The sequence below is a fragment of the Fukomys damarensis genome, unplaced genomic scaffold, assembly GCF_012274545.1.
Source record: "Fukomys damarensis isolate Sample0158 unplaced genomic scaffold, DMR_v1.0_HiC HiC_scaffold_17, whole genome shotgun sequence".
Classification (NCBI taxonomy): Eukaryota; Metazoa; Chordata; class Mammalia; order Rodentia; family Bathyergidae; genus Fukomys; species Fukomys damarensis.
Window position 1 is genome coordinate 42488668 of NW_022900929.1, and position 18005 is coordinate 42506672.

Genomic DNA, 18005 nt, shown 5'->3' on the forward strand with positions numbered 1-18005 from the left:
AGTGTAAAATTGAACTTTGTGCACTGTGGTCTGGAGACCTCTAGTGGCTATCTGCTGTTCATGAGAAGTCTGAAGATCGAAGGATTCCAGACAGGGAGGCCTGGCACCAGGACAAAGCTTGGAGCCCAAATCAGAGACACAAGTAAATGCCTTGGCAGAGGAATACCCTGAAGAAGTTTAAAATCAAAGTTTTTTTTTCAAAGTTTGAGAATTAAAAGATAAAATTTTAATCAATTCACCCAAATGTGATATCTACAAAAAGTTTCCTAGTAATGGATTTTATTAGAAAGTACAATAAATCTAGTCCATGTCCCCCTTTAGCACCATATGGAATTTTTTAAGATTTAGCTAAACATAGATGATTAGTACTTAAAACATTGTTATCTGAAGACCATAAAATAATAAAATTTGGGAAAGGGAAAAAACAAAACTCCTTTATAAACTCCATGTGAACTTCCTTCTACAGTGGGTTCATGGGAACTTCTCAGACAGTCAACTCCCAGCATCATCTGTAGGCCACCTGAAATCTCACGGAAAATTCGAGTATTGTTTTGGTAGATCTTCATTTTGCCAGAAAGGAGCTACTTTTTCAAAATTTACTGGGAGCCTCATATTTAAATGAAATGGCATTTACTCTCAGTAAGGAACAGTACTAGACGCTACAATTACCATGCCAGCGTTCCCACCACAGCTCAACATTTACTAACTGGGTAAACTTGAACAAGTTACATCCGTCTGTACTTCAGTTTATTCCTTTATAAAACAAGAGTCTCAGGGCTGGGGGTTTAGCTCAGTGGTGCTTTCACCTGCCTCACAAGCACAAGGACCCAAGTTCAAACCCCGGTATCCAAAAAATAAATAAATATATATATAATAAAATACGACTCTCTGCCTCAGAGCTGTTAGAAGTAAATGCATTATACAGTACATCCAAAGAACAGAGCATGGGGGTTTGTAACCAGTAAAGGAATCAATAAATGTTACTGCAATTAATGTGCTAAAAATTACCCACCATGAATGTAAGCCAACAAAGACCTGATGTCTACCAAGAACAAAAAAGGATATTCATTTTAAAAGGAGCTTACATGACTCTGTAATACTCTTAAAATACAATTTTTCCTCTGTTTATTAACCACAAATATTATGCTCAATTCAGATTATGAATATTTTAAATGTCCTAAAAATAAGTAGTTGCCACTGAAGAAATCATTAACCTCTAATTCCTAATCATCTAATAAGAACTAGAGAACATGGAGGCATTTTTTTCTCATTATAATAGCAGTAACAGTTTTACAGTCTCAAATACAGTTTTGCTCATACTCCTAGGTGTGGACCAAAGGTTCCAGCAAGAAAACCCTTGAGTGAAGGGTGTTATTTTTCACATTATATATGATTTTTAAACTTACAAAGCCTAGGAAACTTTTGGAACTAGTGGAAATGGGAACATTGACACTAAATATATGAGAATAAAAAGCAGAAAAATGGAAGATTGAAATTGACACAGTCAAAAAAAAAAGTGTGCCTCATTATGTACCAAAGAGAACATAAAACTTCATTTCCTTGACATTGTCCCTCCTTATAATCAAACTTAGGAGATAGACAAATCAACCACCCAAATACCTATAAAACCAATGAGATCACCGAACTACACTGTTCACACAGGCAACTCCTTTTTCCAAGCAGAAATCCATCCTATAGAGAAAAAGTACAGCAGCTTTCAGTAAACAAGATCAACATCAGGGATGCCAAGAGCACAATTGTGGACAAAGCACAGTACTTACAAACGGCTGAGGTGCACCTTTTGGTTTAAAAAAGATGAACTGTCTAAGTTGTCAATTGAATCAATGTTTTTCTCTTAATTCCTTTTATAACCACTGGGAGATAATGTTTAAACCAGAGTGGGGACTTATGCCCAAAATATACTCACAGTCTATAACTCTAGTTCCCTATGTCACTGCTCTTTCACCAACGACATAAGCTTCTCAGTAGAAGCTGCATATTTGCAAATACCCTCCTGATGTTAGCATTATATATGATTAAGGAAAAAACTTAGAGGCAACTTCAAAAAGAAGAGAAGCCTTTCTCACCTTTTCCCATTTAACTTCTCTATACATAGCATCATAGTCAGTAACTATTTACTGAGATTTCAATAACTGACTGGTGTATGTGTGAGTAATAAACACAGTATGCTCCTTGGTTAGCAAGATTTAAGTGACAAGGCATATTTTGAGAACACATAGAAATGCTTCACAAAGTTTCCAGGCTTTGATGCTGTAACATCTGACAGGAGACACAGCCAGGAATGAGCACCTCAGGAGAGCAGGACCTGCGAGTTCTCTGTAGCTGTGAGGCAGGAGCACCTTGGGAAAGGGGCATTTTACAGCTCTTTGTAGAAGGGGGAGCACCGTCCTCAGGAGTGGCTTTGTGCCTAGGCTTTAGATCTGTGCAGATCTTAAAAGTGAAGTAACAAAAATTATGAAATTGACATTTTTAGATCTATGGTTTTATACAACAAATCCGAACTTCATCTAAGAGAAATTTGCAATGAAGACCCCGTTAAATTTTATACCAAATGATTCATAATGATTCATTCCAAAGTAACAAAAAGCATTTTCCCAAGAGAGGTATAAAAACAGGTGTGGCTTTCAAAAAAAAAAAAAAAAAAACCAACAACAGCTTTTCTCTGTCATAAATTTAAAACTCACAATATGCTCTCAACCTTAGACTTTTTAAAAATCATTTTCCTTCTTTAGGGAAAACTCAGTAAAATTTCTGCAAATAATATGTAACAAAGCTAATGGAGAAAAGAAAAAAAAAAAAAACAGCCAGTTTCCAGCCAAAAAAGACGAACAAGGAAAAAAATGAACCTTTTCAAAAGCATTTAGAACCTCATTCCAGCTACCTGTACTAAGCTCTATTCTCCTCCCAAAATACGTCACTTAACTGTCTGTCAGAATAACTCTTGCCCATTCTACCTGATCACACTCCCAAGCTGCAGCTTTGCCTGGATTCCTTCTCAGCGACAAGCTGCTGAGAGAGCACCTATTAAAATGAATATGATCATCTGCCGCTCCTCTCTCTCCTCCTTTCAGGGCATACTGCTGTCCATCAGGAGAAGTAATTAATGTGTTTATTATGTATGAAAGCGTCATGGCATCAGTTTGCTGTCTGATTTGAATAGCTCCTATCAGCTCTTCATTCATGCCAAGTATGCTCACTGTCCAGAGATACGATAAAGCCGTACTTCCTTTTGGATTTTTCCCTTACTATTCAAACACCAGCACACCAGAACTATGTCACAGAAACACAAGGAGGACAGGAGAAATCCCTTCACCATTTGCAGAAAGGAAGCTAATGGACTGAAAAGTTGGTAAGGAGAAAACCAAGGGGAAAAGAGGGGTGCAAGAGAACATCCATGCTTGTGGTTGAGATTAAGAATTCTAAAGCAGCATAATTTGGGAGCATGTGTAATTTTGAAATATGGACAAGCAGAACTTTTCCAGAGGGTAAAACATCTATAGAAACAACCAAGATTTCTCTCTGCTGAAACATTCAATGAATTTTTAATACGTTCTGGACACTGTGGTTGGGTCAAATACTGTTATCTGATAAACGGAAATTCACCATTCGGTTTCTACAATCCTATTCAAATGGAGTCTTCATCTGTTGCCTACTGTCCTAGCTGATACTATGAGATCATCAGGACTACAGGCAGAGACCACTGCAAGAAATAAGATGTACTGGTAAAAGCAACACCAAAAGAGAGCAGAAGAGGCATTTCAGGGATCGAAGCCTCCTGTTTCCAGCCAGAGTTCAAATTACTGAGCTTCAAACCAACCACTGCCAGGTAAGATTTAATTTTATATTAATTTATGGCTTGAATTTAAATCTGCTGTTGTGCGAATGAGCCAGGAGATTTGTGGTGTTTTTCTTAAGCTGTATGAAGATTTAAGCCTTCTAAGGTAAACACTTATGTCCACTTACGCTGCCTAAATAAGTCACTTATAACTAAGATAATAAAATATCTCAAAACCCTATGCACTTTGCACTGGATCAATCCCATCTTCATTTGCATTTTTTAATTTATCTAGTAGTTTGGAAAAAATGCAAGAAAGGGAAACCGACATGGTGCCTGAGACAGCCATTCACAGATGCTTTTTATCAAGCATTCAAAAGAACTTTGTTTCCCAGGGCACTTGGCAAAACACAGAAAAATTAATGAGCACTTTTAATATTACTGTTAATGTAAAAGAACAAAGTTCAAGGACTGATTTTTATTTTTAGAGAAAAAAATAACTGTGATGTCACTGTCATTCACACTAGAGAAAAAAAAAAAATCTCTAGTAAACTAACACTACTAGAATGGGGCTAATCTACCCTAAAGATACTGGGCATATTTTTTAACAGATTAAATGAGGACCCTTTTCTGATTAACAACCAAACAAAAAAGGGGTCTGTTATGTTAAAACCTCAAAAGTTCTGACACAGATCAATGGTCCAAACTGCAAAATGAGAAGAACTAGGGAAGCCATCAAAGAATTTCAAAGGGGTATAGTGCCTTTTAGAAATTCCCTAGAAATCAGTTTATAATGAGCCTTCTAGAGAGACTATCATGTAAAAGAAGAAGGCAAGACAGAAAGAAAAGAAGGGGGGGGAATGGGGGAAAGAGAGAGAAAGAGTGAGTCAGACCTCCTTTACCTGGTGATATTTTAATTTCCCACATAAAATGCAATCATTTTTACAAAAGTTCAATTGAAAAAGTTAGGTTCATACCACAGTGTTGCCATAAAGAAGCCCTACAATAAATAATCTTAGAAGAGAGAAGACAAAGAAAACAAAAAGAATCATACCTAATTTCAGAGATCTTCCAATACAAGAAAAACTATCAAGAATAATTATTTAATAGTTGTTCTACAGTCAAATTTGAAATTCTTTTCTTCCACTTCACTGCACTCTTTCCTTTTTTCAAATTTGAGTCAAGACAGTAAAATACACAATCCCTTTACTCTTTCCAAGGCAGTCTATAAATAACCTTAAATGCCATAAACCCCTTGCATTTCAAGTCATTACAGAAATTCACCTGTCATTTTCCACTACCTAAAGAAAGCAGTCATTTAAATAAAATAGTACATACTATATCAATTTGTTTCAGAGAAAAAAGGTTCAGAAATTTCAAAAGTATTTTGTTTATGCACCAGCCATAACTAAATGTATTGATTTTACTTACCTATGAGCCTTATGTGAACCTTTAATGGCTCTTTTATTTCTTCCCTCCTTATGGTGATATATACTATAAACTGGACATATTTCAAAATATGCATATAACCTAAGTGAAAAAATACCAACTGATATCTCAAATCATAATTAGAGGTTTTTATTCAACTTGGGCAAAAAAAAAAAGCGATTTACAACATTGTGTTCAATTTGCTTCTAATAACCAGAATTAAAAGGGACATGAAATAGGATTTCTGTAGTCATCTGAAATGTTCTCAGTGTGATGTAAACAGACTCCTGCCTCACTAGCGGTGGACTTGGGCTGCCCCGCTCCTTCTCCAGTGATGCTCAGTGGGCGAAGGAACACAATCCCACCCCACCCTAGACCCTGCTGCTGTCAGCTTTCATTTCCTTTCCTATCTAAATTGAGGCTTTTCTCTAACAATCCATTCTGAAAAATGACTAATGCAGTTTCATCACCAGTTTTCAAAAACTCCTAAAGCAGCAGCTAGTTTTTAACTCAGTATTTATCAATGTGCTAAAAAAGTTGAAAATCCCTTTAACTTCAGCACCTTGTAGGTAAATGGGTGGGTAGGGCATCTTATCCAGTATCTAAAGATTTGCTCTATTTATGGTAGTTTTCCCCTGGCATCAATAGATTTAATAAACAAGGTTCAGAAAATTCTTGGGGAGTATTTCAATGACTATTTCTATAATATATAATGTATTATATTCACATATATAAATGTATTATATTGTAAAAGTAGTATGATTGTGTATTGGTTTCCTCCATAGAAATGTTTTGGCTTCTATATCCTTCTAATGAAATTATTACCACATACCCTTAAATTCTGAATACTTTAAGTCATCTGAAAGCTATAAGCTTTTTATTTAAACTTGGGAAAATAAAAATAGATACACAGTTCAAAACAGAGTAAATCCACTTAGCATCTTTGTTGAACAGCAATCTTTAAAGTCATTCTGTCTGAAATAATAAGCACTAAAGTTTTAGAATTAGAAATGTATTTAAAATTCATTCTTGTGCATTAACACTTAATGTATTTAAAGTATGTAGTGTCATTCTCTTTAAGTGTGTATTTACTCACATTGATAGTCACATCTTTCAAACATTCACCTAAATTTTTTGAAAGACTTTTTCATTCCAGAATAATGGTAAAGTATTTCAAGCATAATGCAGTAGGGCATTTCTACTAGCCAGTATAATTATTGCTTGTTATGGCTGATATTCTTTATTAAGTGACCAAATTTGAATAGGGATGTAGTTCATCGTGAAGATTCATCTCCTCTCCAGCTTCTCCCTACTGGGAGAGAACAATCTTTGCCCTGTGATATCACAATCCGTGACTGGAGAAGGGGCTCTGGTATCCAACAGACAATTACAACCTTTCAATGGGAACTAGCTGCAGCGGAGGTGTCAGCACTGTCATTCCAAGTCCTACCACTGAGACACCAATGAGATGCACGGCAGCAAATGAACTAGTGAAAGATGCCTTTTTTGCATTTGCTACTTTTTCAGCATCAACTATTAAAGGTAAAGATACACGCTCACAGTGTACCTCATTAATGATTTGAAAGAATAAACATGTTAAATTCACAGATGAGGATAAAATGAGAATGAGGAAAATATCAGTAAGCAGACAAGAATGGAACAGGAAGCTAGGAGAACCAAAAGATAGGTACAAAATTCTACCTTGATTCAAATAAAAACAGTGATGCCTGCCACTCAAGAAATTAAGAAAAATTATCACTATACCCCAAATAGTAATCTCGTTCTCATTGAAAAGCAGTGTCACTCCCAAGTATACATTTAGAGATCTCATGACATAGATTAATTAGTATGTGACACCCAAACACTGAAACGTGAGGGCAGAGAGGAAGGTGGTTAATACCCTTCTAAGAAATCATGAATTCATAAAAGAGGAATCATATTAATTAGCAAAACTATGCTCTATAAGTCTTCACGAAAATTTACAGAAAAAGAGTAAGTTGTTAGGATTTAAGACTCAACAAAGGAAACAAAAATGAAAGATTCTCTTTTAAACACATACACATACATAGACCATGTTTCCTCTTTTTATCATCTTTGTTCTATAGCTAGCTGCCAAAGGACAAAGCAGACTGACCAATCCTTTTGGACACAGATTTACTCTTAGATTACTAGCAATCGCCCCAATTCAAAATGCCAGTCATCTGTGGCAGCCTTCTTGACTCAGGGCATAGATAAATATTATACATACAAAATACCACCACCACCACACATACCCATAAGCCACGCCGGAATCTCATTATCTATAGTAACACAGTTTGAGGTGATGGTATGTCAGAGATTTCTTAAAGCATTCATCTACTCCTATGTACTAGTTCATTAAAATCACTGCAACCAATGTATTTGTCAACAGCTGAAAGATCCTCCATTGTGCTGGAAATACCAGCAAAATAACTCAAGAATCCAGACCAATCAGAGAACACTTTGTATAGATTTTATTATTTAATGTCACACTTCTGTCATCATCAGAGTATGTGAATGTTCCTATTTACTTATCATAAAGAAATGTGGTAGGGAATAATATTCTCCGTAAGTAGCAAAATCCAGGGACAATGGCCAGTTCATTTATCCCAATATAAAGCTTTAACTGTTTACAGAACTCTTTTGGTACAATAATCTAGATCGGCTGGTTGGTCCATATATACTATCATGCTTAATACTGTATATGACATGGTGCTACTCTGATATTTAATCTATCAACTGCTTATTTTCATATGTGTTGCAAGGACACAGTCCTCTACATACAGTAATTTCTGGGTAATTTGTGGTACGTAATGCCTATAAACCTCCTTAGTGCTTTCATAATGCCTTTCTTCTAACACTAAGACTGCATTGAAAATCTACGGAGCACTTGTCTTGCTTATGGAATTCTGCATTCTTTTGTGCGAGGGTCTCAACAATAAAGACCACATCTCATTTGTCCATTGTTCAAGGCAAGTCAGAACTAGTTCAGCTATCGGCTTATTGAATGAATGTGAAAAAAAATCAAGTATTCTCTCAAGTACAATCTTAAATAGGCAGAAAAACAATGATCCTAGAATATACCTGTTTCACTTCACTGCTAATGGGCAAGCAGATAAACCACAGAAAAATCTCAATGTGGGGGTTGGAACAGTCACACTGAAATAGCTATAAAGAGATCATACTGCATTATGAGTGGGGTAAATACAAGACAGCAAATTTATCCCTTACATTTTTGCTGTACTTGGCACATGGAAATCACATGCCCAGTAGAATTCCAAATGATCTTGTTATTAAAAAGTGATTACAGCCGGGCATGGTGGCGCACACCTGTAATCCCAGCACTCGGGAGGCTGAGGCAGGAGGATCGCTGTAAGTTCCAGGTCAGTCTCAACTACATAGTGAGACCCTGTCTCAAAAAATAAATAAATAAATAAAATAAAAAGTGATTACAGAAGATCGGAAACACTTTGCAAAAGAAATTAAGGAGATAGGAGATATTACAATCAGTTTTCTACTTAAAGATGAGAGAAGCAAAACTAACATTCTCCCTTTCCCTTCTTCCCCTCAGAACCTAATGCCACTATCTAAGTCAAACCTCCTTTCAAAGTCCGAGTCACAATACCACCACCCATGATCTTCAAGCTTTCTTACTACTTAAATTTATGCCAACTATGGTGACCTCTTCAAAAGTAGGAACAGAGGCCAAAACCAGTCCACTAAGATAGAAATTAAAATAACACGGTGTTAGCTGGCCATGGTGGCACACGCCCGTAATCCCAGCACTTGGGAGGCTGAGGCAGGAGGATCGCTGTGAGTTCAAGACCAGCCTGGTCGACATAGTGAGTTCCTGAGTTCCAGGTCAGTCTCAACTACATAGTGAGACCCTCTCTCAAAAAAAACCAAAAAAAAAAAAGGTAACAGTGTTGCAATAGGCCGGCTCCACTCCAGCATGCATCCACATGGGATGAGTGGGAGCTGGGATGGACAGAGTCAGCCACAGTCTTGGGGCACTTGGGCAGGGCATGAGGACAAATGCACTGTTGGTATTCACAAAACTTTTGAGCTTTTGACATCCTGCAAATTTTTAGCAATGTTACCTCTTTCAAACACAGCCTTGGATTAAATGTTAAGCTACAAAGGCATAGGAGAGCAGATACACCCTGGCTCAGTGAAGACAGCCAGCCAGCAGCCAGCAATTCTTCTTCTCTGCCCCTCTCACAGATGAGCTCTCTGGACACCTCCTACGCTTCCTTCCACCCTCCTAGACACCTCCTAAGGTTTATGTGCCGCATAGATTTACAAAGGTATTCTTCTCCACCTTAACAGATGCTTCTCATTCCACACAGTCACTGCCAAAGACTAGTCCAAGAGGGCACTGTGCAGACAGGCAGAATACTTCATAATTTTTCTGTTGGTTAATCAACCAAGACCTAGGGTTCAAGCAAACTACAAGTTGATTTTTTTTTAAATGGCTAAGCAGCTATAATTTGGGTCACAACGTGCTACAAATAACCAAAATGAATGAAAGCTCAGTATCATTTGTAATCAAAACATAAGACATACAATTGAACAGAATTTTGCCACAGTAAATAGGATTCCAAACACAATGTGAGAAATCGAGAGAATCTGTTGAAAATCCCAACAAGCAAGACCCCTTTATGATACTCCTCCACTTACTAACGTTGCGCCAAACATTTTGTCTTCAGCCAACTCCACGGCATTCATTGTGTCATGCATTATGACAGTGAGAGCGCAAGCCTTTAAACTTGAGCTTCCATACATAATTTAACGATATAGCAGAATACAGGCCACCTTAAAGAGTAAATGTGATCTTCTATTCAAAAAAACAAACAAAGCATGCTTCAGCTACTGTATTTTGACATACACTGTAATACAACTATTTCCACTCAGTGATCATCTCTTACTGTCCTACTCATATAAGGATTCTCTATTACTCCAAAATCACAAATGATTCCTATTTTGAAGTCAATCTCTTTAAGTGAAAATGTCTTTTCCCCCAACAGTTCTTGAGACTGTATTTATGTACTTTTTCAGACAACCAACATCCATGTTATTACTATTTAGCTTCAACAAGTATCAGTTTTTGACATTCTTAGATTTTTTTTCCCCCAGTACCAAGGACCAAACTCAGGACCTTGTGCTTGCAAGGCTGACATGGTACCACTGAGCTAAATCCCTGACCCCTTAGACTTATCTGGTTTTTTTGGGTATCAGGGATCAAACTCGAGCCTTTGCACTTGCAAGGCGGGCAGCAAAATCATTGAGCCAAATCCCCATCCCATCCTTGTTTTTTTGAGACAGAGTCTAGCTGCTGTAGCTTAGGCTGGCTTCAAACCTGTGAGCCTTCTGCCTCAGTTTGCGGAGCCTGCCTTAGCCAGCCCACTCACCTGCATCATATCTTCTTTTCCAGTACTGAGGATTGAACCCAAGGCCTTTGCACTGAGCTTCATCCACACCCTTTTTTGAGACAAGGTTGCAGGCTGGGCTCAGCCTTGCAATCCTCCTGCCTCAGCCTCCCAGAGTACTAGAAGCATGAGCGTGTGCCCAGCATATCCAAATTTTTTTAAGGCCTGTCCATACATAGATCTAGGAAGAAAAATTCAGTGGATAATACACCTTTATTCTACAAGTATATTGCTAGCAGTTTATAATTTATACTTTACTATGGTTTTTAAGAATCAAAAGAAACTTTGGTGGCCATAACTTTCTTCATTACAAATATTTTAAATAAATATAAGTACCAAGACCAAGACAAAGAATTTTTTAAACATTTTATGTATGCCTTGCTGGTTTCAAGTGCCCAGCTGAACTGCTGAAAGAAATATAACTCAACATAAGCACGGGCTACTTTCTGTTTCTCTACCATCTCCTCCTTGAGCAGGATTCCTGTGGTATAGTATATCCGGGATAGAAATAAAATAATCAATATTATAGGGACTTTGGATAAGAAACCAGCTCCCAACAAATTCTTACACAGGAAAGAAATGCCTAAACTCATGGTCACAACAACATAAATTAATATCTTGTACAAAAAAATGTTTTTGGCTCGGGTAGATACTTTCAACCTTGCTAGCTCATTGGTACCAATCTCCTCACTGTAATAGCAGAAAACCCCCCACTACCCCATTTAGAAACAATATAAACAGAAGCCACAACTATTGCTAATACTTCACACATGTGATCGAGTATTTTCAGAGTAACTACGGAGGCCGGCCTTCAGCACTCTCCCCCAAAGACAGACTCTCTCACACACTGCTACCACAGAAAGACTATCTAATCAACATTTTTAAATGCAGAAGACAGATTCAAATAAAACCTCCTCTTCCCATCACTTCCTACTCTCCCTTATCCCTATCTACAACCATGTGAAAAACTGCATGAAGCCCAACAAATTTCAGTTTCGTGCATCCACACTGTCTCATCAGGAGGCTGACAGCACCCTGAGACTCAGGCTGCTATACCCCAGCCCACATACATTCTCTCTCCTTCGAGGACTCCTGGAAGAAAAAGATGATCCGCGCATATATTTCTCCTCATTAAAGTACTGTATCTAGGTCTGTGAAATTTTGAGCCTTGAAATTCTTTGACTATGAGCTGGGTGTGGTGGCGCATGCCTGTAATCCCAGCATTCAGGAGGAAGAGGCAGGAGGATCGCTGTGAGTTCGAGAGCAGCCTGGGCTACATAGTGAGTTCCAGGTCAGTCTCAACTACATAGTGAGACCCTGGCTCAAAAAACAAAAAACAAAAAAAAAAAAAGAAAGAAAGAAAGAAAGAAATTCTTTGACTATTACTACTACAAATGGAGAATCACGAACTCTATTACAATGAAGTTTCTTGGGGCAAATGAAGCCTCCCTGTGCAAGCAGCCAGATTTAAATTATAAGGGACTACTGCAAAATTCCTATTTAAAACTAAAGTGAAATGAGCCCAGAAATACAGATCCGAATACAGAAGAAAATCTCCCCCTAGCCAGAGACCCAGTGCAGGCCAACCATGTGAGCAAGTTGGCTCTTGTTGTCTACAAACATGTCATGAGCACCCTCTGAATATGTTATGGTTCTGACTACAGCAAATCTACTGCAGACACAGGACTCTCAGGAGATTTCAGAAGGAAAATTACATTAAGAAGTAAAAATGAAAATGACAAATTGATCCCTAAGGGGTTTGAGAAAAACAGAGGTCAGCCGTTTTTCCCTTTCCCGTGGATAATGGGACATTAGAAGGAATAAATCACAAAAAAAGAAAACCATAAAGTAATGCTTACTTTAATCCAAAGTCCCACATCTTAACAGCAGATACGAAAAACGATTACAGAAAGAGATGCATGACCATGCCAGGCAAGAGTGAAGAGTAGGAGTAGCACAAAGTAGGAAAAGAGATAGGACCTACTGCTGCAGGGAGTACTCTAGGTTTCTCCTTCATCCAGTGTAGACCTGCATACGAAGAGCTACGTATCTAAGAACAGTCCAAATTTTGAATCTAAAAAGAAAAATAAAACTCGCTGATATCCAAGTGGGTGTTTGCTGCTTGATTTCAAAGAGGCTGCAACTATGACCTACAGAAAATATTGAGTCATTCATCTCCAGCAAGAACCTATATGGCCTTAGGTTAAGCTATAAGCAACCTACATGAGCTTCATTTTCTCCATGTGAAAAGGGAGGATGAGAACCAGGTGATACCCGAGTTTGTTTTCGAGATGACCATACTGTGATGCTCTCAAGAATGAGGAAAATGACACTAAGGGTTCATAACACACCAGTCTCACTCGGCATAGAGCAGTGTGACACCCTCACAGATCCTGCAGAGAAGCAACAGGTACCTCCAATGACCAGGAGGGAAAAGCAAGACATGCATGGCTGTACATTTTTCTTTTTTATCAGCTGTAGGTTATTAGACTAGCGGAGCAACGTGCAAGATCAAAGATTGGTATTAGAGAAAACTGTTTAGGTAAAACCCAACTTGTTTTAGATATAAATTCAATACGTAATGATAGTTCTTAATTCTCCATTATCTCAGTTTCCAAACATGATCAACTCACTTTTTCACTATGATTTTGAATTTCAAAGGAAAACAAAAGCATAAGGATTATAGGGGAGGAGATGTAAGATAACCTTGGTTCAATCAGTGCCATTTTTCTAAATGATCTCCTAGTAACCTAGTATGGCTCTTAGCACCAAGGTACAGCAGAAGTGAGGTATAAGGAAATCAAACATCTACAGGTGAAGATACACTGTTTTAAAGTTACATCAGAAGCAGCAAGTTTTTATTTAGAAACTGTACTGTATAGCTGACAGACATACACACTCCCACACAGACTGGATTCAAGACCTTTTGCTAGCAGCAAACCTTTTAAGAATCACTGCACTCGGAACGTTTTCACTGGACAAGGAATCACTGAGACAGCTCTAAAGCGACTGCATGGAACCTGTGGCTTTGCTTGTGTAAGGGTGCCCAAGTGCAGTCCCTCCCATGCAGACACCCAGTCTATTGCCTCCCAGGTGGTGGGCTGATGGCTGTACACAAAGTGAGCACAAACAAGAAATATTAAATAAGCATGCCTCAGTTTCCTGGGAGCACTGCCCTGAGAACAGACAAAGCATAAATAAGTACGCAAAACCTTGGCCTGAAATAGTACTCCTATACCTGAACAGGAAAGAAAATAGAGTAACAGAAAAGGAGAGCCAGGGCCTTACAATAAACTTGCTCCGTTTGGCCCATTTATCATTATCTGTATACAGACAGAACCCAAAATTACTTGGGGGGGGCACCGGGGATAGAACTCAGGTCCTTGTTCTTGTGAGGCAGGCGGCAAAACCACTGAGCTAAATCCCCAGCCCAAAATTACTTTCTGCTCTAAGTAGAGATACAAGGCTTATTTAGTTCCCAAATTCGATTTTCATTCCCTTTCATTTAGAATGAAAATTACTGCCCTGTAATACTATTCTGACTTCAAAATACAAGGAGAAAAACATAGCTCTCATATAGCTTAACCTAGCCTACCCTTAAAACAAAATGGTATCGCTAGAGTCTCTATAGTTGGAAAGGATTCCAACCTAAGATTCAGAAACACTTCACAAATACTTTTTCATTTTAAACAAGGGGTCATAAAGTGGAAAATCTCTGTGCTCATACCAAGTTTATGTATAACTATATATAGAGAGAATGCCAACTTTTTCAGGACTCCCACAAGCCTTGAAAGCAACTTCTCTTGACTTTCTCTCAAAATTGTGGGGGAAAAGATACCCAAATAAAATATGAAAAATACTAAGAACAGTGGAGGCCTTATCAATTTTCCTTTAAAAATTAAGATGAATTTCATTTAACTTCCAGCATACACATCTTATAACACATCTTTTTGCTTGAGTTAATTACCAGTAGTCAAGAAAAACTCATTTCCACATTAGAGCTACTTAATGCCTCTACCATAATAATACAAGTCAGACAACTGAAATAAATCCATATTTTGTTTCCAAGACTCTTCAATTTAAATGAAACAAGTAGCAAGTAATAAATGCTCCACTGTGATAACCAGATCAAAAGGCACCAAACTAAACAGCATTACCAATTTTTCATAAGTAGCTAAAAGTTAGGCATGGGGGATTATCACCTGTAATCCCAGCACCCAGGAGGCTGAAGCAGAAGGATTGCCATGAATTCAAGGCCAGCTTGGGCTACATAGTGAGTTCAAAGCCAGCCTGAACTAGACAGCAAGCTCTTACCTTAAAAATAATAAGAAGAATAACAATAATAGTAACAACAACAATATAAAAGTAGCCAGAAGATTTTTAACAGATTCTTTAAAATGGAGGGAAAAGGTTCCCAAACAATAAAAGGACTCATTTTCTATATATCAGGAGACTCTTTTGCTATACAGGCAACTATAGGCATACTACAGAAGGCTACTGTGCAGTAATAATCAGTTTTGAAATCAGAGCAAAAAGGATTCATATTGATGTTCTATCACATACTAGTTATGTGACTATAAGCAACTTGACTGACTTAATTTACTTCACCTGTAAAATGGTCTAACTTATTCTTAAAGGATTACTGTGAATAACCCAGCCAGGTAACACATTTGCTTACACCTACAGCTCTTCTCCATCTTCTCCCTTCTAAACTACCGTAGTTGCCGGGCATGGTGGTGCACGCCTATAATCCCAGCACTCTGGAGGCTGAGGCAGAAGGATCACTCTGAGTTCGAGACCAGCCTGGGTTACATAGTGAGTTCCAGGTTAGTCTCAGCTACACAGTGAGACCCTGTCTCAAAAAATTAAAAAAATAAAATAAAATAAAAAATAAACTTCAGTAGTTGTTGGTCAACCGAACTCTGGGGCTAGTCCTGAAGCGTTTCACACAATATTGCCTTCCTTATGAAATCATCCCTCTCCCAATATTCCCAATGCCTCACCCACCCAAACTCTACTATAGTGATCCTAAAAATGAGAAATGCTGTGCTCTGCAGAAGAGGAAACAAGTGGAACATTTCTGACCACCAACTAAAATGTGCTCTGAAACAAAGCAATGATACCTGGTTACAAAGCCAAACCTCAATCCCAATGGTCAAATTCAATTTGATTGACTGCTACTGCCCCAACACTGCCAAATTTTGATTCTAAAAAACACTACTTAAGAAACTGCTACAAATCTTTACCCACACCCAACACTGTGACAAATACTACCAATTCCTAACTTTCTATTACCAACTCAAATATCCAAAGAAAAGTCCATTTAGATTATGCAATTTTTTTTAATTATTGAGTTTATTGGGTACAATCAAGGTATACAATACAGTTACATTCATTACTGGGATCCTTTACCTTCACATGACAGGTCTTGGTTCTCATTTTCCCCTTGTCCCTGCCCTCCCTTTACCCCCTCTCCTCCCCTCCCCATTTACAAACACTTTATTTCCATTTCTTCATTTTCTCATATTTTTTTCTTTTCCCTTATTCCCTTTCCCCCACCCTTCCCACTTTCCCTACACCTTTAGCCCTTTTCTTCCTATTTCACACTATTAATTATCCCATTAGGATTTTGTGTACTATTATAGTTTTTCACATCAGAGAAACTATTCGGTGTTTACACATGTAATGGATACATATTGAGGATAAACGCTTAAGTGAACTAAATAAGTCACACATGTGTAGATTATGGAATTTCTGAGAATGATAGTAAGAAATAAACAATTGTCATACATCAGAAAATCATAATGCTTTTCCTTTTACAAACCTGAAAGGAATACTAAGCTTAATATCTCTCTGAATCAATCTATTTGGATAATATCCCTGAAGAAACAATGGCCACTCTACAATTAACTCAGCTTCCAAGGGAGACCAGCCACAGGGTTGGGCGTGCACTAGGCCAGCTGCATGACCATAGGAAACTGCCCATTTCTTGCTCATCAATCCTACCAGGTCACACTGTTAGAAAAGTGCACTTCCTAATTGCATGGACACAATGACTATCTCTAGCATAAGAGACACAATATTAAGGAGTCTCGCAGCAGACTTTAGACACATAAACAGAAATCACTTGGAACATATTTTATCATACATCATTCACACATACACTTATGTGGTAACCAACAAGTGCTAAGCATAGCCAGTAAGTTTCTTGGAACTGATTAACAAGGAAGAAATCCAACAAACTTTTTTTGCTTTGTTTTGTTTTTTGAGACAAGGTTTGCTTTATAGTTCAGGCTAGCCTTGAACTCATGGTGGTCCTCCTGACTCAGCTTTCCAAGTCCTGGGATTACAGGCGTGCACCACCATGCTCGGCAATTGTTTTATCTTCATTCACACATGTACCCTCATTAATTTCTTTCAGTTAATATGAAGGTTTCTACGCTTCAAAAGCTGACAGACAAGTCAATAACTTCAAAATAGCACCATTTATAATACAAATAGTTCAACAATAAAGCATTAACAAAAGGTCAAGTATTTAGTCATTATAGCTCGACCTCTTGTCTAGGAGAATTCTTGACCTCATTCCAAGAGAAGTGCTTCCCTGAAACTTTAAAAAAAAAAAAAAAAAAAAACAAGGGACCTGGGATTTAGTTCAGTGGTGCCACTGCCTGCCTGGCAAGTGCAAGATCCCAAGTTTGATCCTTGGTACCAAAAAAAAAAAAAAAAAAAATGTATAGCCTCAAAATATTTCACCCCAAATATTTACTTACTCTTCAAACTTCCCTATGCTACTCCTTTAGTAAATGAAGCTTAATTTCTATCTCCTTGAGTGTAAGTGGGACTTAAGTGATTCATTTGTAATGACCAAAGAATAGGAAGAGAAAAGGAAGGAACTTTACAATGACAAATACCATCTTAACCAAGTGATCAAAATTATCATTGATAAAAGTCATGAAAATACCATTTGTGCACTGCTATGATCCAACAAGAAAGGCATATCATCCTGGTGGCACTCTCAAAAGTCCAGAACAGGGCTGGTGATTTAGTTCAGTGGCACCACGCCTGCCTCACAAGTGCAAGGTCCTGAGTTTGATCCTATGCCCCCCCCAAAAAAATCCAGAACCAATCTAAGCATGAGAAAACACCAGAATATCCCAAATTGAGAAACAATCTACAATATAATTTGATCACTATACCTCAAAAGGGTCAAGTTCAGAAAGACCAAGAAACTATCACAAATTAGAGGAGACTAAGAAGAACAAACCAAAAAAGGCAACATAAAATCTTAAATTGGAAGACATAAAAAGGAAATAGCAGGGGGGAATTCAAATAAA

General features: G+C 37.8%; 1 protein-coding gene across 2 annotated transcripts in view; it reads left to right on the forward strand.

Moving 5' to 3' along the window:
* Nucleotides 1-2999: 2999 nt before the first annotated feature.
* Chrm5 (cholinergic receptor muscarinic 5) overlaps nucleotides 3000-18005 on the forward strand; it is a 76866-nt gene continuing 61860 nt past the window's right edge. Inside the window, exons 1-2 of one of the 2 annotated variants that reach the window (XM_033765043.1) lie at nucleotides 3000-3370; nucleotides 3683-3847. The gene's annotated coding sequence lies outside the window, so the exon portion shown is untranslated. Of the gene's footprint in view, nucleotides 3848-18005 lie in introns of both variants that reach the window. The other variant, XM_010624611.2, reaches the window with a different exon arrangement.